Source organism: Humulus lupulus, chromosome 7 (genome assembly GCF_963169125.1).
Source record: "Humulus lupulus chromosome 7, drHumLupu1.1, whole genome shotgun sequence".
Classification (NCBI taxonomy): domain Eukaryota; kingdom Viridiplantae; phylum Streptophyta; class Magnoliopsida; order Rosales; family Cannabaceae; genus Humulus; species Humulus lupulus.
Window position 1 is genome coordinate 37,580,028 of NC_084799.1, and position 6,626 is coordinate 37,586,653.

Below are 6,626 nucleotides of genomic sequence, written 5' to 3' on the forward strand. Positions count from 1 at the left end.
GTGTTGGGTGGCTGATCAGGTTGGGAGACAGGTGCAGACTGTCCTCGTGCTAGTTGAATGGCTGCCTCCAAGGCTGTAGTGGTGTCCCTTTTGTCGGCAGTCCATGTCTGTTTGCCGTTCATTCAGTTCTTCGCGCTGCCAGTCAATCTCCCTTTGCTGCAACACCACTATTCAGCCACATTTTCTTGATTAACTCTCAAATTAGCCAATTCTTCTTGCAACACAATCAAAGTCGTTCGCAAAGTTTCAGAATCCATCTCCTCCTCTTCCAACTCCAGCTGTGGCTCATCTTCTGCTACACCTTATGCAGGAGGTTGATTTGGTACATTCCCAGAGGTTTTCCCAGTTTTCCTAGCTGTTTTCGCCATTCGATCTTCTTGAAGGTCTTAAGTTTAGCTCTCAATGAAAGCACCAAAATGTTGACCTTTGATTTGGTCAACGACACGGAGTCAATAAAATGATGAAAATAAGATGAATTCAACTCAAGAATATAAATGACACTAGGATTTATAGTGGTTCGGCCCCAAGTGATGGTAATGACCTACATCCACTTAGTGTTCTTATTAATGTATGAAGAGAACTTGCGATCAGTAAATGAGGGTTTACCAAGTCTCACAAGTTCCAAAAATAGACACAAAGAATTGTGCAAAAATACTAATTTTCTCTCTCAATCTCCAGTCCCCCCCCCCCCCCCCCCCCCGCTCCCACGAGCCCTCTGAGTCTTATTTATAGGTTCAAGGATCTCTCTATGGGTTGATGGGCCTTGTCCATTTTTAATACAAAACATATCTGAATAATAATGGAAATTACAATTTTTACATAAAAGCAAGATGAAATATCATTATAAAATATCTGCAATCACCCCTGGTCGCCTGTGAAACATGCTCTCTGACGTACAAACTCTCCTCTGGTCGATGGTCGACCAGAATGTAACCACTTAAATAGTCAGGCGCATCCCACGTGCGTACTAATATTTCCACGTCAGCAAGTGAATCTTTTTTGGGTAAACAAACTCAATACCCCCAAACTTAATTTAAACATTGTCCTCAATGTGTCAAAATATAAATATAAATTAAAATTTACAAGAGGTTGGAGTTTAGAATGGTTGTACATCATCGTGGTGCAACGTCAAGAGAACAAGAAACACTTAACAAAAGTATAACACACAAAAGGAAACACGAAAACAAGCACACAAAAATAAACAAACAAAACACATAAACACAAGTTACCAAGAGTAATTGCAAGCAATCAAATAACTTGGTAAATAGCATCCTCAAGGAGGATTTCACCCACTTCATCGGTTTTTAATTCTAAAAATGGTTTTAATTTTTGTCCATTAACTTTAAAAATATCACCATTGTTAGGATTTTCCATTTCGATAGCCCCATATGGAAAAACGACTCGAACAATATAGGGACCGGTCCACCTAGAATGTAATTTTCCTGGAAATAAATGCAACTGAGAGTTATATAAAAGGACTTCCTGACCTGGAGAAAAATATTTTCTCAAAATATTTTTATCATGTTAAAATTTCATTCGATCTTTATACTTTTTTGAAAAGTCATATGCATCATTCCTAATTTCATCTAGTTCATTCAATTGAAGTTTTCTTTTCTCACCTGCCTTGTCTAGAGAAAAATTTAACTGTTTAATAGCCCAAAAGGCTCCATGTTCTAAATCAATAGGTAAGTGGAACGCCTTCCCATACACAAGTCTGTAGGGTGACATGACAATGGGCATTTTGTACGCAGTACGATACGCCCATAATGCATCAGTGAGTCTTAAGGACCAATTGTTAGGTTCATTTTAGGTTTGTTTTAGAGATTGTTTTATGTTATGTTTTTAGTTATTTAGGATTGTTTAGCGCCGATTTATGCTTGTTTTCTTCTTGTTTCAGGTTTTAATGGTCAATTGCATAATATGGAGTGAAATGAGAAGAAACATGTTAAATATGATAAATAAGATGGATTTCGTGTTGATTGTGGAGTTTCAAGACATTATGTGTGGAAAATACTACATTGAAGATGCTCAACACACGTCGTTTATGCTCTATAACGCAAGTCTGAGACTTCAAGCCGCATTTTTACCATGATTTATTCACTTTCTGGAAGCACTTATAGAAATAGAAGTTGTATACATTTCTCTTAGCTTTCCATATCTTTTTGAATCATTCAATTTGGAGTTATATCGAAGGAGTTATAATCAAAATACGATGAGATGACGCTGCAGGCTGTTCGTACCGAGTTTTGTCGATTCTGACTTTAGCGCTACAGCGCCATAATAAGAGCGCTACAGCGCTAGTGCACCAGATTTTGAGGTATTTTGCCACTGTTAATAGCTATAGCGCTCCAGAAGTACCGCTGCAGCGCTAGTGGCGCGATTTTCACATTTTTGACCACTTTTTGAAGGGCAATTTGGTCTATTCACTTGGGGATTTGGTATGGATTTTTGGAGAAACATATGTGCGACTGAAAGGGGACTGAAAGGGGGCTGAAGGGGGTTCGACGGCTGGGAGTGAGAGGACCATCTTGGAGGATTCATCCCTGAGTTTGTCATCTTTTTCTTTTAATGTTCATGTTTGTAATTGAACTATCATATGGCTAGAATGAATATTTTAGGCTAAATTCTCTTTTAGGGCTTTTATGTGAATCTTTTGGAAACCCTTTTTATGGTTTAATGCAAAATTGATGTTCTTCTTCATCTCTTTCAATTCCTTGCAATCTGTATTATTTGTGCGATTATTGATTGATCACCTCTAATTGCTATTTTATGAATCAAATTGAAATCTGAAAAGTGAAATTTGATATGCTTTGATTGTGTGGATGCAAATTTAATTTAGAATGAAAGTATCTAGATTATTTGCCTAGTTTTCTGAGTTGCGTGGTTAATGCCTTCTACATGATTCAACTTACCATAGAAATATAGGAAGTTGTCATTTAGATTGAATTTCATAAATCCTGACCAAATTATGAATTGTCTTTGCAACTTACTCTTGAATAGGGAAAAGGGAATATAAATTATTGCATTAGGAAATAAAAGGGTGGAAAATAGAGGATCATAATTGTCCTAATTGTATCTTCTTTGTTAATTTGTTTAATTCTTCATTGTGCTTCGTTAGTATTTTTCTTAGTTTAAAATCACTGAAAATTGTTTAATCAAATAGAATTAAAAGATTGATTGATTGGTAATTGATAAATCAGTCCTTGAGGACGATACTTGGTTTTTACCATTTTATTACGAATTGCGACTGTGTGCACTTGCACAGCATAAATTTCGCAACAAGTTTTTGGCGCCGTTGCCGGGGACTGAAAATATTTATCAATATCACTCTAATTAATTCTTATTCTAATTTGATTTTAATTTCTCTTGTTTCTAATCTGTTTAGTTGCTTAATTTTTCTATCTCAGGTGACTTTTGGTATATGTGTGACAGAAAAGGAAAAGACAAACTTGTTCCTTTGAATCCTAAGATTGAAAAGTCTTGCAAGCAAAACAGAAAGAACAAGAGGGAGGCCCAGAAATCTGTTTTGATGGCACAGAATGATGGGGATGACAGGAATGTTTTAATTCCTGGAATTGCATAAGGGGGTCAGGCTCAGAACAATGCTGAGAGGAGCCTGAGAGATTATGTACTGCCCACTCTGACGGGAGTACAAAACAGTATATGCCCACCAGCTGTAGAGGCTAACAACTTTGAAATCAAGCCAGCTATTCTACAAATGGTGCAATCCTCTGTTCAATTTAATGGGTTTCCTTCTGAAAATCCTCACACCCATTTGTCTAATTTTCTAGAGCTATGTGGAACTTTCAGATACAATGGGGTGAGTGATGATGCAATTAAACTTAGGCTTTTCCCATTTTCTCTGAGGGACAGAGCTAAAAGTTGGCTGAACTCTTTGCAATCGAACTCTATTGTCACCTGGCAAGATCTAGCTCAGAAGTTTTTGTCAAAATTCTTCCCTCCGTCCAAAGCTGCTAAATTGAGGGGAGAGATCAATAATTTTTGCCAGAATAATGGAGAGTCATTGTATGAAGCTTGGGAACGGTTCAAGGAACTCTTGAGAAGATGTCCTCATCATGGCATTGAGCAGTGGATGCTAGTACAGAATTTTTATAATGGTTTATGTCCTACTACCAGAACCATTATTGATGCTGCAGCAGGTGGTACTTTTATGAGCAAGAGTGCAACTGGTGCTTATGAGCTGCTGGAGGACATGGCCACCAATAATCATCAGTGGTCTGAGGAAAGATCATCGGGAGTCAGAAAGGTAACTGGGGTGCATGAGCTAGATGCAATTACTGCTCTAACAACACAAGTAGCCTCCTTGACAAAACAGTTACAACAGAGCACTGTATCTGCTAATGCGGTTCAAATGGCAGCGAGGTGTGAAATCTGTGGTGGTCCTCACTTTTTTGATCAGTGTCCTACCAATATTAATAATAACATTCTGATGGATCAAGATCAGGTTCAAGCGGTGGGAAACTTTCAAAGGCCAGTTAATAATCCATTCGCCAATACTTACAATCCTCGGTGGCGAAACCATCCTAATTTTTCTTGGAGGAATAATTAGGGCCAGCAACCTCAGTTTCAGGGTCAATTTCAGAATAATATGCCTCAACCACCAATGCATCAAGGCTCTTCATCACAACAGCCTAGGCCTCAATAGTCAATGAATCAAGCTCCACCTGAAAGGCCTAATGAATTGCAAGCTGCATTATTGACTCTCACCAACACTCAAACACAGTTCTTGACAGAAACTCGCTCTTCCATCAGGAATCTTGAGATGCAAGTTGGACAATTGGAAAATATGTTACAAAGTAAGCCTCAAGGAAATTTTCCAAGTAATACAGAGGTGAATCCTAAAGAGCAGTGCAATGCAATCTCTTTGAGGAGTGGGAAGAAGTTGGAAGAGCCAGTCAAGAAGTCTATACCTGCACCAAAAGTTGAAGTTGAGAATGAGGGTAAGGTAGAAGAAGAGGTTATTGAAGACCTTGAGAAGAATCAGTCACCAGTGAGTTATGAGCACCACATCAAGATTCCATATCCTCAGCGACTTCAAAAGAAGACACTTGACAAACAATTTTCGAAGTTTCTAGATATTTTTCGAAAACTTCACATTAACATACCTTTTGCCGAGGCACTTGAAAAAATTCCAAGTTATGTGAATTTTATGAAGGAAATACTGTCCAAGAAGAGGAAGATGGAGGATTATGAGACGGTGGCACTCACTGAAGAGTGCAGCGCCATTCTGCAAAGGAAGCTTCCTCAGAAACTGAGAGATCCTGGGAGTTTCACAATACCCTGCACTATTGGGAACTTTGAGAGCATGAATGCTCTATGTGATTTGGGGGCGAGCATTAATCTAATGCCGCAATCTGTGTTCAGAAGATTGAAGCTTGGGGAAGAAAGACCTACAACAGTGACTCTTCAGTTGGCAGACAGATCAATAGCACATCCTCGGGGTATTATTGAAGATGTTTTGGTTAAAGTGAACAAGTTCATCTTCCCAGCAGACTTTATTGTACTTGATATGGAGGAGGATGCCAACGTCCCAATCATTCTTGGAAGACCATTCTTAGCCACAGGACGAGCTTTAATCAACGTACAAAAGGGGGAGTTAAGGTTGCGAGTCCAAAATGAGGAAATAATTTTTAATGTTTTTACAGCAACTGAAATTCCTACCTGTTGTAGAGTTGACATGGTGAATGATTGTCAAGATTCAATTGGTAAAAAGAAGAAGAAGACCAAAGAACGATTTCAAACAGTTCGACGTCGTATGAAAAGATTATTGTGTGGCAAGTTTGAAGGTTTAGATGACATTGGGGATAATTTCAATATTCTCAATAATTGAAGGGAATTCTCCTCGTATGACACGATGGCTCTCAAGGATACAAGGGGTGGCCACCATCTCTGCCATCCCGAACTCAAGCCCCCTCCACCTCCGCCATACTGACGTGGCGTGCTTTTTGAGGTAAGTCTTCTTTCCTTACTCTTCACTTCACATTGGGGACAATGTTCGGTTTTTAAGTTTGGGGGAGAGATTTATTTCTGGTTTTCTTTGTTGCGTTTTTTGTTTGTTTGTTTGTTTTTAATTTTAATCCGTTGTTCGTTTGGAGTCATGTTTTAGAGTATAGATTAAGTTGACAATAATGGCCATTTCAATCTGATTAACTGTTTTGTAGTATAATCCAAAGGAAAAAATTGTTGTGCTTCTAAATTAATTTGTGTGCTTGGTTAGATTACTTTGTTTTTCACTGTGATTTGTTGACATCAAAGATCTATTGTTCATACATTGAAAATGTTATACTTGAGTTATTTTATGCATGTCAAATTTGGATTGTGGAATGAAAAGTTTGAAAATTTCTAGAACCTGCTTTCTTACTATTTGAGATGAAATTTGAAACAGTGCACATTTAGGAAAATGATATAGGCAATTTTGGACTGGTTGTGCCTTTCAAGCTAACCTTATTAAAGTTTATCCTTAATCAACCCTTTCGAGCCTTATAACCATTTTCTTGATTAACACACTCTTTTGAGCCTAACTGTAAAATGAAATACCATTTACTCTTTTTGACCCATACCATGAGCATGAAAATCATTATATGAGGGGAGTGAATGTGTAATGG

The 6,626-nt window shown here is 38.0% G+C and overlaps 1 non-coding gene across 1 annotated transcript; it reads right to left on the bottom strand.

Annotated features, from left to right (window-relative positions):
• Positions 1-3,976: 3,976 nt before the first annotated feature.
• Positions 3,977-4,083, bottom strand: LOC133792974 (small nucleolar RNA R71). Its single transcript, XR_009874437.1, has one exon. It is a non-coding gene; the product is annotated as a small nucleolar RNA R71 (small nucleolar RNA).
• Between the last annotated feature and the right edge of the window lie 2,543 nt (positions 4,084-6,626).